Source organism: Delphinapterus leucas, unplaced genomic scaffold, assembly GCF_059928025.1.
Source record: "Delphinapterus leucas isolate spDelLeu-1000000601 "Yukka" unplaced genomic scaffold, BTC_Dleu_Yukka2 spDelLeu_asBTCV2_sq61, whole genome shotgun sequence".
NCBI classification, from domain to species: domain Eukaryota; kingdom Metazoa; phylum Chordata; class Mammalia; order Artiodactyla; family Monodontidae; genus Delphinapterus; species Delphinapterus leucas.
In genome coordinates, this window is record NW_028322270.1 from 1,473,866 (window position 1) to 1,494,870 (window position 21,005).

The following is a 21,005-nucleotide window of genomic DNA, read 5'->3' on the forward strand; positions in this document are numbered from 1 at the left end:
CCATAAGTTTGTATTTAGCTTAATATTATATCAAGTTATTAATACCTAATCATGGTTTTGAATACTAAACAAAGTATTTCAGGTAATAAGTAAACTTTAAAAGTTGCCAGATGCACAGTCAATATGATTAAATTAAGTATATTTCTGGGCTTCCCTGGTGGCGCAGTGGTTGAGGGTCCGCCTGCCAATGCAGGGGACACGGGTTCGTGCCCTGGTCTGGGAGGATCCCACATGCCGTGGAGCGGCTGGGCCCGTTAGCCATGGCCGCTGAGCCTGTGTGTCCGGAGCCTGTGCTCCGCAACGGGGGAGGCTGCAACAGTGAGAGGCCTGCGTACCGCAAAAAAAAAAAAAAAAAAAAAAAAAAAAAAGTATATTTCTGAATAGTAGCATAAAACAATTTAGAAGTAAAATTTTAAATACCATTAATAACATCAAAAATATAAAATCAGCAGAATACATTTCAGAAGATTTCTAAAACCTACAATAAAGGGTACAAACATTGTTGTAAAAACATTAAAGAAGTTCTAAATAATTGAACAGATACCAAATTTGTGAAAATATTGTAAAAGTATCAATTTTCCTCATATTCTTATATAGTCACTAAAATCTCAATGAAAATGTCTAAGATTTTTTTAACTTTTGTAGAAAGTGAGAAGGTGATTCTAAGATTTAGTTTGAAATGCAAAGAACCTACTGTAGTCAATATATTCTTGAGGAAGAATAAAATTGGAGGACATACATCCCAGATTTGACAAATTACTGAAAAAGCTAGTTATTAGCATCATAGTGTACTGGCATAAGAATAGACAAACAATATCAATAGTACTAAAATACATCCATATATTTGGGCACTTGACTTATATCGAAGATTAAAGAGGTGAAATTATGTTGAAGCAATAAATTAATGAAAGATAATTGAATCAAGTAATTTTATCTCTATAATGGTAAAAAATAAATAAAACTTGACAACTATCTTATACCATTCAATGAAATTGACAAAACTTAGTTCATAGGCATAACTGTGAAAAGAAATCTAAAGTCTCTATAAGAAAACGCAGAGGGATATCTATATGACCCTGCAATAGGTAAAGATCTCTAATATAGGAATCAAAAACACTGAAGAACTAGTCCTAAAACAAAAAATTAAAAATTGGCTTTATAATAAAGATTTTTTCCTTTGCCAATAAACCTCATGAAGAAAGTGAAAACACCAAAGAAATAGTAGAAGAAAATATATATTTGTTATATGTATGTGCTGTAGGACTCATATTCAGAATATAGAAAAGACTTCTCCAAATCAATAAGGAAAAAAATAAAAATAATGGGAAATGTCCCTTGAAAAGAATTTTCATATAAATTATATTTAAATAGCTAATAAGCGTAATAAATATAGTCAACATCACTATTCATCAGGAAAACACAAATTAAAAATACAAAGAAATACTGTTACATAAATACAAATTAAAAGTACAAATAAATACAGCTACTAGGACAACTATAATTAACTAAGAAAGAAACTACCAAATGTGTGGAATAGGTGGAAAAATTGAATACATGGCTGGTAGGGATGTAAAATTATAAAACTGCTTCAGGATAGCTGGCCATTTCCATTATTTCCACTCCTAAATGTATACACAAGAGAAGTGAGTCCACACAAAGACAAAAATATTGATAACATATTTATTCATAATAATAAGCATCTGGGAAAAACCCATATGCTTAACAATAGAGAATGGGTAAATTGTGGTAAATCTTATGAAGGAATATTACAGAGAAGTACAAAAGAATACACTTCGAATATATACAACATGAATAAACCTAACAGACATAGTACTGAGTGAAATCAACTCAAGACAAAAGTAGTAACTGCTATATGATTCCATTTATGGCAAGTTCTAGGATAATCAAATCTAATTGATGAGGAGAGAATTCAGAATAGTAGTTAAATCTAGGGGCTAGTTTAGACTGAGAAAGGGCAGGGAAGTGCCTTCATGGGTGCTGAAACAGTTCTGTATCTTGTTCTGGGTTGTGATTACATGGGAGAATACACATGTAAACATCATCATGCTGTATTTGTAGATTTAGTTCACTTCATTCATTTTACCATATGTATTTTGCCCCTTGATTTTCATAAGACAAGTAAATACTTACATATGTGGAAAATGTATCTCAGGCAACTACTGTTATAAACAAACTCATTTTTTCCCCGAAGAAATGTAATTTTCAAAACGAAGAAATAGTCTGATTTCTTCATTATCAAAACAATAAATCCTTATTCTTGTCCCTAACAATTGATATAAAATTTGTTCATCTTGTTGCTAATAATCAATTTGGAGATAATATTATATAATAGAAATGGTATCGTGTATAGTCTCCTAGAGAATTTGCTATATGAATGCTGGCAGAAGGGTGGACTTAAGTATGTTAAAAATATGAAGAAAATAATCAAGAGTATTTCCACAACGATATTTGAACACTAAAGAGTAGCCAGATGATCTAGAACTTTAAGTAGTTATGCCAATTCAAAGTTATGTTCAAAGAGAAATACACAGTTAAGCAAGTCAAGTTCATTATCAGAAAACGGCCTGTCTGTTCAGACATAGCATGTAGTTTCACACATTTCTGTTTCACCTTTTGAAAATTTCAGTCATTAATAGAGTCTTCTCAAAAAGCTTTAATCCATTGTGAGATTCTTTTCCTGATAAAAAGAGTATCATAATTACAAACTTTGATGTGGAAATTAAAAAAGCACATGGCAGACATAGTTCCAAAATGTGTCTTCTAATTAGTCATTAGGGATGTTTTGGCTAATATTTCCTCACTAATGGTCTGTCTTTCTACAAAGTTTCAGACTTTATGGAAGGAACTCTTCCCCATAATGAGAACCTGCCAGCACATTAGTAGTATTTACCCTATCCTTTTAGAAATTCATAATTAATACATATATTGTCCTCTACATTTAATTGTTTCATTCTTTATGTAATATTAAAGAAACCCAAAGGATAATTATTTTACTTATAATTTTTTAAAATAGGGAAACTGAGGGTCACAGAGGTCAAAAGTTCAGGATTACAGTTAATAGGAAGTGGCAGTAAGGCTTGAAATCGTTTAGATTATGTTTCCAGAAGCTAAGTTTTATGGGAATGAGAAGATATTGTTGCTAAATTTTCTCAAATCATTATGGAATGTTAAAAGACAGTCTTATATATCAATTATCCACCATAAGCCTATGAATCAGTTCTCACCATGCTGAGCAAAAGAATTGATTTAGGGTCAAAAGTCACAGATTGGATGTGACCTATATTTTTCATTTGAGTTCTTTAGTTACTGTCTCATTTATTGTGATCATCTACCATGAAAGATATTAAATTTGTTCTTGAAGTACTAACGATAACCCCTGAAAGGTGCTGTTATAATTTAAGCAGTGTTTTAATATTCATAGAAGGAATAAGTGATATGTAGCAAGAGAAGAAAGGCACCTTCACTGTGAAGGATCTTACTTATTGTCTCAAATTACATTATTTAAGAGACAAGACTATAAATCACACAGAGGGAGGCTAATGAAATTTACCAATCCACATTTTTTTTGGAGCACTTGACTTAACTATATTGAGGTTAATTCTGAAATAAAAAGAATTTACTATCTAGTACACCGATTAATAAAAAAAAATCACAGTCTAATGATGACAATTAAATACTGAATGTAAAAAGAAGAAATACAGTGTTATTTTTAGTAAGGTGATAGAGGTGTTAAGAAAAAATCAAATGGAAAGAATTAATGATTTTTTACTGTTCCATAACAGTGAAATTGTGATAAGTACTTAAATACCAACATTAACAAAGTTTTCTTTCACCAAATTAAAGATTTTCAAAGATATTGATAGTGACAAAATACTAAAATAATAATAGTAATAATAATGATCTTAATATTATTTCAATGTCAAATAAAACACAATATTATTCATTTAAAATCGTGCTCAACTACTAATGTATGTTCTATTCTCCATGTTTCTATATCTTATTACCTGAACATGAAATAAACATTTAATATTTAACGCAAGACAAAAATTGGTATTTTGGACTTAAGGAACAAAAGCTAAGACATGGAAATTTAAAACCGTGTATACTATTAGAACTTAGTATTAAGACATTAATTGATTTGACTTTATTTATATGATTTTTTTATTTCCAAAAAGCCAAAAATTAAATTAAGAAAATATTTTAATTGAATGTAATCATAAATATATATGAATATATTGAATTATTTATAACTTGAATTGAAAGTTAGGAACATCATAAATTACTTAAATATATATTCATGTCTGTCTGAATGAGCTTTTGCAAAAAATTATACTTCATGGATTTAGCTGTATTATTTTCTTAAAGGGGTTTATTTTTAAAAACGTATTTTCACAGTGCTTGAATTTTTTCTCCAATTGTTTTACATCTATCTCATTTATCTTGAAGAATATTGGGAACAAGTCAAAACTGGAAATGCTTTATACTTTTTCATTACACATTTATATTTAACCTTATACATTATTCACTAATTCTACGCAATAAAGTCTATTAAAGTGACATGAACAGGGTACAAACATCTGTCAACTTACTTGGGTGATAGATATCATTCCTGCACTACTGCTGGGAGCTTTTATATCCCAGCCCTTCTAAATCAATCTCTCTCTCAACTCTCTCTCTTTCATTCTCTTTTGCACATATAACACATAAAATTCTTAATCTTCCCTTCCATTCACACATAAACTAAATTTGATCAACAAACCTAGTTGTACCTTTTGTATATTAAAAAAAAAATCTTAATAAGATCATTTTATTGGCATGTGCTTTCATAAGCTTAACCTTAATTTTCATGAAGCAAATTTTAAAATGTAAAACGAATTTTAAGAACTCAAAAATGGGAAAATATAAGAACTTTCTCTAAAGGGATCTGCTTATTTTGTTAATAACTGGATCTTTGTAATAGCTGTTTAATCTTCTGCTAAGCACTTATTATGATTTGTATTTACTTACCTTTAATATTGTTTTTCCTATTTTCTCCCAGAATTGTGAGCTCAATGAGAGCAGGAATTTTTTTTTTGGCTTTTTAATCACCATAATTCCATTATCTAGAACAGTGATTGACAAATAGTAGGCACTTTGGAAATCATTGACCAGATAACAGGAAATAGCTAATAATTATTTGTTGGATAATAAGTAAACACACAAATAAACCTAAAATTAGAACTGGAATTCCTACTAAAATATAATCTATAGAAACTAAGGAACTCTCTTTTGAAAATTGTCTTGAGTAACATTGAAAATTTAGAATTTGAAAGACCTATCTTTTTTTTTTTTTGTCATTACAAATCTGAATTGATATTCTGAAATAAATATGGATCTATCATTTACATATTCTTAAACTTGCTGAAGTTAATTTAAAGAGCTTTCTGTGTTTTGCTCTAATTTGAAATGAATCATGCTACTGGAAATAACCAATAATCTTTATTAAAATAAAATTATTTAAATTAAATTTCTATTGTTTCATTACTTATGTTTGTAAATAATAATTGTGAGTAAAATCACATGCAAATTTATTATGTCAATAAAAATTCCATTCTTCTTAGACAAAGAATAGAAAAGTATCTAGATTGAAAATTCACTGAATTGAGACTTATAACAAGGATTAATGTTTTACTTCTGCATTCCCAATGTTTTATGCTCCTTCTAATACTAAATTAGAGTGACTGGAGTATTAAACTACCAATTGGGACACCTTAATTCCAGCTATAAATTCCCACAATTTATTCACAAATCTGTAACAGAAATAAACAAAAAAAGTTCTCCTCCCTAAAAATAAAAAATGGAAAGATACTATAGTAGCTATGAATATACGTATTATTAAGTTACATTTTATTTTATCAATACTATAGTATATATCATTTGACATTAATATGCTATATTTATAATGACATTGTTTTACAACATTCTTAAAATATAGGGTTTCATTTTTTCATTTCCTTATTCTTAATCATCAATAAGGTATTAAATTAGATGCTGGAGTAAAACGTCAAAAAATCCTAAACACTTTAGAAGGAGATAATTTTGTTATAGTTGCAAAACTATTCTCTTTAATGCATCATATTAGGTTCTGACATTTCAATCTATTACAAGAATCCTTTGTTGACTGGATTTATCTCTTTAAATCCAATTTATCTCCATCTAAGTGCTACTTTTCTTGACACATAACATGATTTACCTGGATATTAGAGATAAAGTCTAATAATATTTCATCACTTGCTTAAATATTTGCTACATGATATTAAATTTTCCTTTATTACTTTGGAAAAAAACATTATATACAAATTTTATACTGAGTGAGTAAGGAAAAGATACATAGTAAGTACCTAATATATTTTCCATTCCCTTCATATTTTAAAAATTTAATTACCCTCCTCACTAAGTTTCTCAAAAATCACATGGTTCAATTTAGTACTATCAAGTTTTCACTTTTCAAAATACAGAACATTATTTAAGTAATCACCAAAAGAAGGAAGAAGTAAAAATAGAAACTATTAAAAGTATTTGTCTCTAGGAAATTGGGCTACTTTCAGGGAATGGTGAAGTAGGGGATTATTGCTTTCATTATAAATTGATTTTGGCCTTATAACTTAAAATATCTGGTACAAATTCTATTTACAATAACAATTATAAAAATACTAATTCTCAAATATCTGGAATTCAAAAGCATTTTTAAATTTTGTAGTATGTGGCTCATGGAAACAGACTATGAAAAACATGTGCAAAAAATAAAATGAACAGAATTATTTTAGAAAGGCATAAATGCTAAGAAAGCAACAAAATAGCACATATTCCTGAGAGTGGTAAAGGATCAGGAGTTCGATGGTCAAGAAAAACTGAACAACAATTCTCTATTTTCTCCTTCCCCTGGCCTTTGGTAACCACAATTCTACTCTCTACTTTTATAAGTTTGACTATTTTAGGTACCTTATATAAGTAGAATCATGCAGTATTTGTCCTTCTGTGACCAGCGTACCTCACTTACCATAATGTCCTCCAGGTTCATTCATGCTGTCACATATGGCAGAATTTCCTTCTTTTTTAAGCCTGAATAGTTTGATTCATGCAAGATGAATAAGTTCTAGAGATGTGTTGTACAACAAGTTGCCTATAGTTCGCAATACTCTCTTGTGCACTTAAAAATTTGTTAAGTGGGTAGATCTCACGTTAAGTGTCCTTACCACACTTAAAAAAAAAAAAAAAAGGGCTCCCCTGGTGGCGCAGTGGTTGAGAGTCCGCCTGCCGATGCAGGGGACACAGATTCGTGTCCCGGTCCGGGAAGATCCCACATGCCGCAAAGCGGCTGGGCCCGTGAGCCCTGGCTGCTGAGCCTGTGCGTCTGGAGCCTGTGCTCTGCAACGGGAGAGGCCACAACAGTGAGAGGCCCGCGTACCGCAAAAAAAAAAAAAAAAAAGAAAGAAAAGAAAAGATGTGTTGGAAAGGTGAAAAGGAACAGATACATAAATGAGGGAGTCAGCCTTCAGAAGATCTGGTGGCAGAATATTCCATAAGAAGGAAAGGGAAAATATATCTTTAAAGTGGAATAATAAAAAGACAAGTGACTATAGGAAAAGGGGAAATGAAAGTGAGAACAGAGAAGTAAACCAGGTCGGACTGGGCCTTGGAAGACGTGTTTAAAATTTAATCTCTTCGAGAATTCTAATAGGGTTCTAATTCCAATGGGAGTTCACTGTAGTGTTTGAAAATGAGAATGATGTTACCTAATACATATATTAAAACTACAAAAATATTCTCAAAAAAAATGAAGAAAAATTCTAGAGGAAAAAAGTTGTACATGGACATGTGATTGATTACTTCATGGGTCTTTATAGATTTCACCAGCCAGAAATTTTCAAGGATGCTCTATAAATGGGGTTCAATTAATTATGTCTTTTCTGTCTTGGATGGTGTCCTTGGTTGATCATCTTATTCCTGGATGGTGACATTGAATTCCTAAATAAAGTCTGTCACTCTATTAAGGGCATTTAGTTATTGTCAAAGTAATTGTGAATAATTCCTCACATCTAACCCAAGCTCCAATAAAGTTTCTAGATAAAACAAAAAATATCTGAGTTCAGAGCTGCTTTCCAGACCATTAAAAAAAACCCATGAATCATTAATATAATTTTTTCTAAGATTCCCTCAGAGATAAATGGCACATAGTCAATTGTTCGAAATGACATAAACCTAACTAAGAAAATAGAAGAAAGAATTTGAGAAACGACTTGAGTTGAGAGTCAGGGGCTAAATAGCAGAATAACACTTTGGAAGCCAACTGTAGAGCTGTAGATGCAAATGATGGAGAATAATCTCAAGGCTGAACTAAGAGATTTGAAAATCGCTCCCAAGATAGAAGGGTACATTCCTTCTGTCATGTTTTCTGCTTCCTGTTCATAGTAAATTGTGAAGAGAGAGAGAGAAGAGGGGAGAGAGAAAGAAAGAAAGAAAGAAAGAAAGGTGAAGGGGAAGGGTAAGAATGGGAAGGGATGGGAAGGAGGAAGGAGGGAAGGAAGGAAGGAAGGGAAGGCGGAAGTTAAAAAAAGAAAATTAAATAAAGAGAAAATGGGCACAGTATTTTTCTTCAAGAATTAGTCTTCCTGATTAAAGGAAAACTTTAAAGTATGTATTTAAGATTTATCCTAAGATAAGAACAGTGCAATTACCTGGAAGTATAAGGTTTTGGACTAAATATTTGAATTTTTTACTTTTCTGTAAGTTCTTGAAAGGTTTCACCTCACTTCTATTCATATACTAATACTAACGCCAATTCATGCTAATTAAAAAGAACAACAGTAAATAGAGTAAGAGTGAGTTTCACCAGAACTTTAACTAAAATTAGGATGTAAGCTCATAAGTTACAATGTAGATATTTGTCTATGATATCACTATCTGAAGTTTTACTGCTGAATATGTGTGCTTTAAACTGACTATAACTCTACTAAAAAAAAATAATTGGAGGCTTGGGTTTGTGAAATCTCCCACAAAGAGAATACTCTGATGCTTTCATAAATTTTCATTATCTGCTCCTTCACGCTGTTCTGTTCTACCTGGCTGTCTCCAACCATGATACAATTTTTGAGGCCCAGTTTAAAATGCATCTCCCATGTAGTAATCATTTAGTTCCATTGCTTTCATAGTAGACAACTATAAATTAATATACCCTCTTTCCTTAAATATATTTATACCATTTTACCTCATACTGTAATCATCTTTGGCATGTTTTTCTAAACCTCACCTTCCTTCCTGGTGCACACTGATCTGAACCAGGTCAAATAACAAGGTTCTTTGTGGTAGATGTTACCACTGATACAGTTGGATGAAAGCTGTAGGTTTCCTCTCTCCCCTAAACATTACCAGGTGGATGCTAAAATTAAAGCAAGTACGAGAAAAAAATCCACCACCACACACACCTATATTTATGAGTAAAAAGGCACAAAAACTTGTACAATCTTTTCTTAAAGATCCAGTAAATTCCTAGCTTTCTAGCCTTTATCCACCTTCATACAACTTATGTAGGGTTTGTTTCTGACAGAAGTAAAATTATTTTAGTGTAAGATGAAATTAATTTCAAGTGGAAAAATCCTCTGAATCTAAGCCCTAGAACAATAACACCACTCAAAAGTGTGTATTATATTAGGTTTTTCTGTAAATTCAAAGTCAGAGATGTTGTTATAATATTTCTAAGAAATCAATATATCTTGAACAACACTTATTAAAACAAGTAAAAAAGGTATTTCTTGTAAAATTTTATTCTGATTAATAAATCTCTAATATTCATCTAGGAAATCTAGAATTTCTAAAGCATAGATACAACTGACACTTTTCCTCTCTTCCTCTCTGCCCCTCACCCCACACTCACATCCAGCTTTCATTCTTGAATAGGACACGTAAAAGTAATACATCTTGCATGTTGATTAAAATTCACTAAGAGATTTATCTATAATTTTAATTGCATTTCTGCTAGAATACTTGGAAATAAATTTTAGATAGCATATTTCACAAACATCATATTTAAAATTTCTTCAAGTCAGTATTGTACAAATTTATGATTGTAAAATCCTACAATTTTAGGATTGTATTAGTTTACAAAATATTTGTTGTCTCTTCACTATGAGAGGACTTACATTCCTATCTCATTAACTCCAGGCTTGACTATTGTACTTACAATGAATTTGACCAATAAAATATGAACAGAAGAGGGATGAGGCACTTCCAAGGAAAATCTTTAAGAACCTTTGATGGTTCCATCATTTTATCTTTTCCATTTCCCATGAAAACAGAAATATATTTAACTGGGACTGGTCATCTAGCTCAGTTCCTTTAATAAAAATGAGAAGCACATCCACAGACAAACCATCATGAACATGTCACAATAATAGGAAATGCATCATTTTTATTTCCTTTTTTGTATGTGTCCCTGAAACTTTGTGGTTTATAACTTAAGCATAACTTAGCTAAGGCTGACCAATGTGAGTACACAATTTTTTGTTTATTTGTTTGTTTTGTATATATATTGTTCCAAAAAAGAGCAATGTTATTTTTCAAATTTTAGGTGCTTAATAATTATTTTTCCTATGACTGAATTTTGCTGTCATGTATTAAGTATAAACTTGCCATAGAATATTTAGATATATTGTTTTTCTCTATTTTGGTATTTAGGTTAAAACACAGTTACTCACATCTCTCAAACCTTATTATATCCCTAAGGAGTGTGTGGATGCATAGATAGATAGAGCAGTCTAATTTGAAAATTGAATCAAAATCTCTGAAAGAGGGACCAGATATTTGCATATTCATCAACCTTACTCAGATAAGTATAATGCACACCGAAGTTGTAGAACTGTTGTTAAATGCGATGATACCTAAATCTTTTAACCATTCATAAACATAAAAATACAATATGTCAGAAATAATTTTAGTTACTTGCCATGAAAAGCAAAGAAAATTAAAATGTATATGCAATGTATAGGTGTTTTTTATTCAGGACTATTTATCAAATATATATAATTTTATGTAATTTTATACATAAATTTCAAAATTTATGCATTCTACATATAAAATTTTAGAATCTAAAATTAACGCATTTATCACTTGAATCTTTCAGAATTGTTTGTCAGAGTTTCTCTTCCATATCCTGTTTTTTCACTTGGAGTCATCTTCATTTCTTTCAACTAACAATTAAAGATTATTTAAGAACAAGATTTGTCTTCTCATTAGGGAGAAAAAATAAAGATTTATTAATTGCAAATTCCTCCTAATAAACATGTGGGGAAATTTACATTTTACAAGGAGATAGCAATGTTTTTCCTTCTCTTTTTTACCTGTCCACGACTACTGTCCAAATAAGAATGACATATTAATTAAGCAAAATCAAGATGTTACCTATGAATCTCACATTTTGATAAAGATTGCTGTTCTTTTGATTACATTCCTCCTCAGCTTACCATTAACTTATCATTCACCTTCTCTCTTAACCAGATATGACATATTATGGAGATACTACTACAAAGAAATGATACAATTTAGAAGAAAATGCTGGATAGGTTTTAGGATAGGTTCTGCTGCTAACAAGAACAAAAATGTTATATACATTTGAAAAATTGTCAAAATAGCAAAAATTGTCAGGTCAAGATTTGAGTAAAATAAGAAAGCCACAGAGGTAACATACAAAAAGATAACATACAAAATATGCAGTAGAGTTTTAAAATTATATTGAGACATATCACAAAACACTTTAGACCAAGGTTCCTCAACCTTGGCACTATTAACATTTTGGATCAAATAAGGTTTGGTTGATGGGAAGGTTGTCCTCTATATTGCAGGATAGTTCACAGCATCCTAGTTTCTACCTACTAAATGTCAATAGAAAAAATCCTGTTGTGACCAAAAAAAAAAAAAAAAAATCCCATTGAGGGCAAATTAGCCCTCATTTAAGAACCAATGCTCTAGGTCAGTAAATAAAATTGAGGTTAAAAAAAATGTTTTTTAATTTCTGGAAATACATAACCTACAAAAATTGACACAAGAAGAAAATGAAAACTTAAACAATCCTTTACTCATAGTAACAAATTAAATAGTACTGAAGCCACTATCCTCATCCACAAAAATTCTCCCCCCCAAAATAATATTTCTAGATGGACCACTGCATAGAGGATTTCTACTGTGCCAACACAGCTAGACTGATACTGCCTTTTAACAGAATTCTCTTTCCTACATAATTACAGGTTAGCATGACCAAATGAAGCACTTTGCAAGAAATTTGGAAGGGAGAACTATGTAGCAGACACATTAATTTTACATTAGGAAGGTTTTTTGTTTGTTTCCGTTTCTTTGCTTTTATGGCTTCCAAATGGGCTGTGAAATTTGGAGCAAAAAAAATGATGAGTTCACAACACTAATTTTCCTGCCCAAATCTCTTATAAGGGAGCTGACTACCATAAAATAAAACCTCATCTTCTATAGACATAGTGCTCATATTTATAAAAGTCATACCTGTGTCAAAGAGTGTTTTTCCTATGTTTTCCTCTATGAGTTTTATAGTGTCTGGTCTTACATTTAGGTCTTTAATCCATTTGGAGTGTATTTTTGTGTATGGTGTTAGGTAGTGTTCTCATTTCATTCTTTTACATGTAGCTGTCCAGTTTTCCCAGCACCACTTATTGAAGAGGCTGTCTTTTCTCCATTGTATGTTCTTGCCTCCTTTGTCATAAATTAGGCAACCATATGTGTGTGGGTCTATCTCTGGTCTTTCTATCTTGTTCCATTGATCTATATTTCTGTTTTTGTGCCAGCACCATATTGTCTTGATTACTGTAGCTTTGTAGTATCGTTTGAAGTTGGGGAGCCTGATTCCTCCAGCTCCACTTTTCTTTGCAGTATTATTTTGGCTATTCAGGGTCTTTTGTATTCCCATATGAATGTGGTACTGATGAACATAGTGGCAGGGCAGGAATGTAGATATAGGGAATGGAGTTGAAGACACGGGGTGGAGGGGCAAGCTGGGGTGAAGTAAGAGTAGCATTGACATATATACACTACCAAATGGTAAATATTTAGCTAGTGGGAAGCAGCAGCATAGCACAGGGAGATCAGCTCGGTACTTTGTGATGACCTAGAGGGGTGGAATAGAGAGGATGGGAGGGAGGCTCAAGAGGGAGGAGATATGGGGATATATGTATGTATATGGCTGATTCACTTTGTTGTACAACAGAAACTAACACAGTATTGTGAAGCAATTATACTCCAATAAAGATCTATAAAAAATCATACCTAAATTATAAGATTACAGAATTGAATTCTCAAGCTTGCAAGGCTTTTTATGATAAATTTAGGGTATTGATTGGGAAGGATTGGGGTCCTAAATATTAGGATAGAGGCATATGGAAAAATTCCAAATAAGATTGGAAAGTTGACTTTTAAACTCTGCTAAACTGCCTTTCTTTTAGAATTATCTCTTCAACCTCTTGTTTTAAAGACGTTAGTTTCCTCTTGTTTGAAGAAACTATAATTTCCTCCCCACTGAGACAGTTCTCTTGCAAGAAGAGACTGCTAATCCTCTCCATATCCTATCTCCAACAATTCTTAATGCTCCTACATCTATAACCAGAGTCAAGTTCCATCAGGGCCCAGAAGGTAATGTACAAAGTGTGACATGGAAAGTATTACACATACCAAAAATTTTTCACATATGATTTTAACATTCTACATTTACCAAAACCTAGGTAAACAAGTGAGAATTAATCCTAAGGTTTTTAGATTAAGGTAGAAGAAATACAAATTTGGCTCAGGCTGAGGAGAGCAATAAGGTCTCACTTAGCCAAGATTCTGGATTCAATATGTTAAATCAAGAAGATAGGAGTAGCTTTAACATTTTCCTTTGCAAATGACTAAAATCTGGGACCAAAAAGTGCTTACATTTAATTAAATTAAATGCTAGAAATTCCCTGTCATATTACTGAGGGATATAACCAAAGTCTTAGTGAGATCGGAACAGTAGAATGTATTTATGATGTCATATTTGTTTATTTATCTCCTAATGCACCCCTCAGGTGGATCAGAATACACTCTCTTCATTAAGTCTGGAAGAAATATATTCATGGGGAGTCCACAGTGTCCTTAATGAGCTCCTTTGTGATTACATATTTTTTTCTTTTTAAATATATATTTACTTATTTAGCTACATCGGGTCTTGGGTGGGGCAAGTGGGACCTTCGCTGCAACCTGAGGGATCTTTCATTGTGGTGCATGAGCTCCTCATTACGACGAGCAGGCTTCTCTCTAGTTGTGGTGCACAGGCTCCAGAGCACACAGGCTCAGTAGATGCGATGTGCAGGCTTCTCTCTAGTTGTGGCTCATGGGCTCCACAGTGCACAGGCTCTGTAGTTTGCAGCACGTGGGCTATCTAGTTGTGGTGCACGGGCTCCGGAGTGCACGGGCTCAGTAGTTGCGACACACCGGCTCAGCTGCCCTGTGGCATGTGGGATCTTAGTTCTCCAACCAGGGATGGAACTCGCGTCCCCTGCATTCTTAACCACTGGACCACCAGGGAAGTCCCTGTGATTACTTTCTATTGTTCAGAAATATAAGCAGAAACTACTGTCATGGATCTGGGCTCCCAGAAATCAATGGGGATAATGGAATTCCAGGGTGGCAGATGGCAAATAGAGGCACTTAATCTCCAGAGATAAAATAGTAATGGTAACTCCACTGCAGAGCAGAGCTGAAGCAGGAATCAGAATGTCTATGCTGCAAAGATTTTGGTGTTGAATAGTTCATCATTATGTACCTAGAACTAAAATAAATGAGTAGTCTGTTAAATTTGTAAAAGTAAAAATTCCCAAATGTGTTAACCGTGATCTGTTTTAGAACACAATACAGTCACAGACATCCCTCAACCAGTTTACAGTAACCAGAGTCATTTTAATGAAAAGAAGACTGAGTCCACTTGAGGAAAGACCTAGCTATATAGCCCAAAATGGATATTGTTAATATTTCTCCTAGCTTTTCCCTAAAGACCTGCAAATATTTACCATGGTTACTATGAACTGGTGAAGGTGAAATTATCAGACTTTTCAAGGGCATTTGACATTGACTCTGACCTCCCACTGATGCCTGGAGATAAAAATAGAACTGTAATGTACTAGTCAGAAGAGAGGCTTATGAAGGTCACATAATCAATGGAGTGTGTCCATTTCATAGTAGACCCAGTGGACACCTAAACCCACACCGTGACTATCTTCTGAGTTCCAAAATACATAATCAGATAGCACATGCTCATCAGCGGACTTGGTTCTTTAACCCGTGGAAAGGGCTTTGTTATGGTAGGGAAAGCCTAGTGAAAACCCCTAGATCTTCCTTTACACATAAAATATAAAACCGGAAACAACATCACATCCCAAGAGGGATTTCAGAGATTAACGTCACTATCAAGCCCCTAAAAATGCTGGAGTTTATTCCTACCACAGCTAATTCAACTTACCTATTTTGCTTGTGCAGAGGACAGATGTAAATAACCATTATGAAATGAGATTATTGAAAATATAATCATGCAGTGATTCCAATTGCATCTGCTAATCTAGATGTAGTTTCATTGCTGGAGCAAATCATTACATCTCCTGTCAACTGATAGGCAATGATAGATGTGGACAATGCTTTTCTTCTCTAAACTTTTGAGCAAAGAGGTAGTTTGCTTTCAGCAGGTAGAGCCAGAAACACAATTGTACTATTCTAGCTCAGGGGTATATTAACTGTTAAGCGTTCTGTCATAGTCTAGTCTGTAATGACCTGAAACACCTCTCAATTCAAAAGGATGTCATGTTTATACATTACATTTATGATGCGGTGATTTTGCATCTGATGAAGAGGAAGTATCAGCAACTCTAGAGACTTTGACATGCATGTTAGAATGTTAGGAAGTATCAGCAACTCTAGAGACTTTGACATGCACGTTAGAGACTTTGACATGCATGTTAGAAGTTAGTCTGTAATGACCTGAAACACCTCTCAATTCAAAAGGATGTCATGTTTATACATTACATTTATGATGCGGTGATTTTGCATCTGATGAAGAGGAAGTATCAGCAACTCTAGAGACTTTGACATGCATGACATGGTGGGGTGTTGCTTCATGTTTATGTCATGTTTATACATTACATTTATGATGCGGTGATTTTGCATCTGATGAAGAGGAAGTATCAGCAACTCTAGAGACTTTGACATGCATGTTAGAATTTGGGAATGCATCCCACAAAATTCAGGGACTTGCCACCTTGGTGACATTTCTAGGGGCTCCATCTCATAGGAATGTTGAAATATCCCTTCCAAGATGAGAGATAAATTGCTGCATCTTGTCCCTCTACTATTGAGAAAAGTTTTAACAGTCTATGGGTCTCTTTAGATTTGGAATGCCACATATATCTCACTTTGCTGTATTATTCTTACTCATTTATTTAGTATCCTGAAAAGCTGCCAGTTTTGAGTGAGACTAAGTTTCTGCAACATGTCCATCTGCCAAGAAAGCTGTTCTGCTTGGACCATATGACTCAACGGATCCAATTTTGTTTTAAGTGTTTATGGCAGAAAACAAATGTATTGAACCTTTTGCAGGCTGGTATAAATGATTCACAGAATGGAGTTTTGGAATTTTGGAGAAAGCTATAATAGTTCCTACATATAACTTTCCTTCTGAGACATCACTTCTTTTTGATACCTTGCCTTAGCAAAGATGAAGTGCTTTATTTAACACAGGGCAGCCAGTTATCATAAAGCCTGAGACGCCCATCATGAACTGGGTTTATCTCAAGGAAATCAATTGCTGCTAAGAAAGTACATGGATACAAAACTTCAAATTTACAAAGTTCTATACAGGATGGAGGCTGACTTTTGCAATACTTTAATTTTTTTTTTGGTTAAAGGAAAATAATTTTTATATTCAAATGCATATAAGTCTTAAGCAACTTACAGAATTTACTGTTGGAGTAAAAATGATTTTGGGAGCAACACAAGCACCTCAAAGAGGAGAAGCAAAGATTAAAGAATTGGGGGCTTCCCTGGTGGCGCAGTGGTTGACAGTCCAACTGCCGATGCAGGGGACGCGGGTTCGTGCCCTGGTCCGGGAAGATCCCACATGCCGCGGAGCGCCTGGGGCCCGTGAGCCATGGCCGCTGAGCCTGCGCGTCCGGAGCCTGTGCTCCGCAACGGGAGAGGCCACAACAGTGAGAGGCCCGCGTACAGAAAAAAAAAAAAAAAAAAAGAATTCGGAGCCGCTGTAATCAAGGCAGGCTCTGCCTCCCAGATACCCTGCTCCTGAGCTGTGTTCTTTCCCAACAAAGCCTGCTGCCTGACAGCACCAGACCCTGTGCAGAAAAAAAAAAAAATTGGTTTATTTGTTTTGTTTAAGTAAATCAATAAACGACAAATGGTCTTGAATAAGGAGGGAAGGGGGCAGGGCACAACCTTTAAAAGAATGATATAGCCATAGGACATGACAAAAACTGTTTAGAACCAACCTGGTCCAAGATGGCGGAAGATTTGACTCCCAGTGGACCTTGGGCTTCATTATATGCTCATTGTAATACATTAGCATGCTAAATGACACACCCACCAGCACCATGACAGTTACGAGGCTGACTATAAAAGACCAAAAAGTGGGCGGTGGTCCAATTCCTGGAAATCCCCATCCCTTCCCCCAAATAGTTGGAATAATCCTCCGACTCATTAGTCTATGAAATTACTCACCCCTATAAAAACTGACAACCCTGTACCCTGGGGCCTCTTACCTTCAGAGATGGCCCACACTCTGTGGAGTATGTATCTCCCTGAATAAACCTTCTTTCACTTTACTATAGCTCTCTCTTGAACTCTTTCCTGTGCGAAGCCAAGAATCCACACTTGGCAGCCGTCCCAGGGACTCGCCTGAGACCTGGGACGTGACCATCTTCTCGCACTCCACTTTATCTCCTGCAAGTCTGAATTGAAATAATAAATATTAAATTAGCTTTCTTCTAAAGGGATTTTTACATTTTCTTTAGTTTATGATAAGCCTAGAATGTGTGGTAACTTGGAATAAGAAAAAAAGAAAGATTTGAACGCAAAAGGCTGTAATGAACTACAAGGGGATGATTGGGTTCTATGGATAAACTGAGGAAGATAAGGATGCCAAAGATTCCACAGTTAAGTCATTTGCTGTTTTGTGTTTGGTTATGAGTTCTCTCCTGTGTGGTCAGGTCACTGGAAGTTGCTGTTCTCTTGCTCTCTGTACATCCCCAGCTAGACCAGTGCCTGGGGTCTAGCTACACCCTACTCACATGACTGACCTTCCTACATACTGTCCCCAGGCCCCAGCTAGAGATTGTTCTTATCAAAGAGGAGGTGAGGGGCATGCCCGCTGCTAGTTTCCCTGGTAACCAATGAGCTAACCTGACTTCAATTCCCCCTATAAGTGGCAATCTCCTCTTCCCCCCAGGAGCAAAGACTGGCACCATGTGCTGCCCACCATCTGCTGCACATGGTGGGGTGTTGCTTCAGAAGTATAAGATCCCGCTATCCATTAAACCATTGATGTCTCTGTCACTGACTCCGGGCTCTTCCTTTGTCTTGAAGCTGGGCAACTACAGGCCTTGAAGGCCAGTGGGGTGCAACCCAACACCTCCTTAATGCCCATATTTTGTTTACTGAATACAATCAAAGTTGTTATTGACAATTTGGAGAGTAATGCAAAGGACACATTAGTGGTAGGATGTCAGCAGTTGCAAAAAATAAGCCTCAATTTTGGTGATTTCAGATTGAGCTGGAATAGAACTCCCTTGGAAAATTTTAAAGTATATTTATAATAATAAAACCAACAACAATAGTGGTAGTTGTAATAATATAAACAATGATAATGACTGCCAACATTAATGCACGCTATCTGACTCAGGTATTGTTGAAGTGCTTTACCTGGATTATCACTTAATTATCACTATAATGTATGAGGTAAAACTGTTGTTCCCTCTGTTTTCAGTGAAGAATTTGAGTCACCAAAAATTTAAGAAACTTGCCAAAGATCAAACTTCTTACAAATGAAAGTCGCAGAGAGTCAGAGTTGGTAGACTTAGCTAATCACCCCTACACTAGTATACTCTCCATTCACAGAAATGAGGGGAGAGGGAGTTTAGCCTTTGATTTATATTAATTGATAGAGTAATTCTAGAACACTGAGCTTCTGTGGGTTATGAATGCTATATTTGTGTTTATTTTGTATGTATTTCCTACCTTTTAAGATTATTTTTCATTTTATTTATGTGCGACAGAATTGTGTCATGAAATAAATATCACTAGAAATATATTTCTCATACTGTCAACTGGTTGCCAAGTCACGTACTTATAACTGTTTAAAACTGAGCAAGTACTATTATGTAAACAGATGTTTCATCCTCCATAAGACTGGTGATTTATGAAATACATTTTGTAATAAGTTAAGAAGACTGTAGAAATATCACTTCCCCATAAATGAAACAAAAGAATCAATTTATTACACAGAAAATGGGTAATGTGGAAATTGGATTCTGTGACAACTCATTGAACAAACAATCATGAGCAACCACAATAAAATGTAATTTCCTTTACCTTAAATTCTTTAAAGTTAGCAGTTAAAGCTGGGATTCTCATATATGCCATTCCATATCTTCCAAGAAAATGATTTTGTGTGTCAAATATCTGTAGCAAGGATAATTCATGAGCTGAGATTTTAAGGGTGAAGAAACCAATGAAAAGTTGCACTGGTGTTCCTTTGCTTCAGACTTATAACTGCACAATGTTAATTTTTTTTCAGTTTTGTGTGAGCTTATGTAGTGACAGGAAAGCATAATATAATCAAGACAGCAGGGAGCTTCTCTCTACAACTCGAATGAATTTACATTTGTCCATTATGTAAATGATTCTTCACCATTTTCCTATTTGCCTATTTGAAGTAGCGTCAGAGTGAATTTCCATGTGCGCTTATGAAAGTGTTTTCAAAGTCTTTCTACAATGATACAAAAATACTCATTTTTTCATTAATATTAAGATAAGTTACTGGTGTATTTCTATCAGAAATAAGAAATTGGTCAAATGTGTTCTTATTTTCTTTATTTATCTTGTATATGATTTATCCTGCAAAGCTAAGTCTGTTAATAGATTTATTTCATAACCTGAATTAGCCATGATTATAGTTTTAATAGTTGGAGGTCATTAAATACTTTTTATAATGTTTTTATAATAATTAGTAAATCCTCTAAAGTTTTCACTTAAAAGGGTGTGAAAACTATGTGTTAAATAAGAACAAAAATAAAATAAAAATATTATCACATCTATGACAGATATCTTTAATCAATAAATTCTAGAAATTTATCAAATAGAAAGTTTCCAGCCTCTGCAAGTTTTGAATTATATCCCTCTTGTTTTATTCTCTTGTAAGATAAATATAGTTGAATGAATTTTGCTATAAATATGAAAAATACTTTCAACCCCAGAAGTTAAAGTGCATTTTAAAATGAATGCTTTTCAACATATTTCATTTAATAGTCAACTTTAATTTTGACTCAATGAATGCCATATATTTTTTATTCCTGAAATTTAGTTCACTTTATAGCAGTTGCACAAGTAGTCACTCACTCAGTCAGTGCAATTAATAACATACGGCAGGCAAGTAGTAAAAGTGTTTAAACCATTTATTTTCTTTAGTGCAGACTTGGGGAGGTTTGCTATGGCACAGATTTTTCACTAGTAAGCAAGTTTCTGTTCAGTAGTGTATATGACATTTTTTTCTGAGTTTATTGTCCAAAGGATAGTCTAAGCTCACAGCTCCATCCTCCTCAATGAATACTTCTCCCAAATTGCTCATCTACTTTTATGCTTTAACTATCACGTTTGTGGCCACAAACCTCATATTAACAACCAGTGCTCTAATTTTT